Below are 453 nucleotides of genomic sequence, written 5' to 3' on the forward strand. Positions count from 1 at the left end.
GCCCTCCTCAATACCCATCACCAGGCTAACCCATCCTCCCACCCCCCTCCCCTCTAGAACCCTCAGTTTGTTTTTCAGAGTCCTTCATCTCTCATGGTTCTTCTCCCCCTCCGATTTCCCCCCCTTCATTCTTCCCCTCCTGCTACATTCTTCTTCTTTTTTTCTTTCTTAACATATATTGCATTATTTGTTTCAGAGGTACAGATCTGAGATTCAACAGTCTTGCACAATTCACAGCGCTTACCAGAGCACATACCCTCCCCAGTGTCCATCACCCAGTCACCCCATCCCTCCCACCCCACCCCCCACTCCAGCAAGCCTCAGTTTGTTTCCTGAGATTAAGAATTCCTCATATCAGTGAGGTCATATGATACATGTCTTTCTCTGTTTGACTTATTTCGCTCAGCATAATACCCTCCAGTTCCATCCACGTCGTTGCAAATGGCAAGATCT

Source organism: Phoca vitulina, unplaced genomic scaffold (genome assembly GCF_004348235.1).
Source record: "Phoca vitulina isolate PV1807 unplaced genomic scaffold, GSC_HSeal_1.0 scaffold46, whole genome shotgun sequence".
Taxonomy (NCBI): domain Eukaryota; kingdom Metazoa; phylum Chordata; class Mammalia; order Carnivora; family Phocidae; genus Phoca; species Phoca vitulina.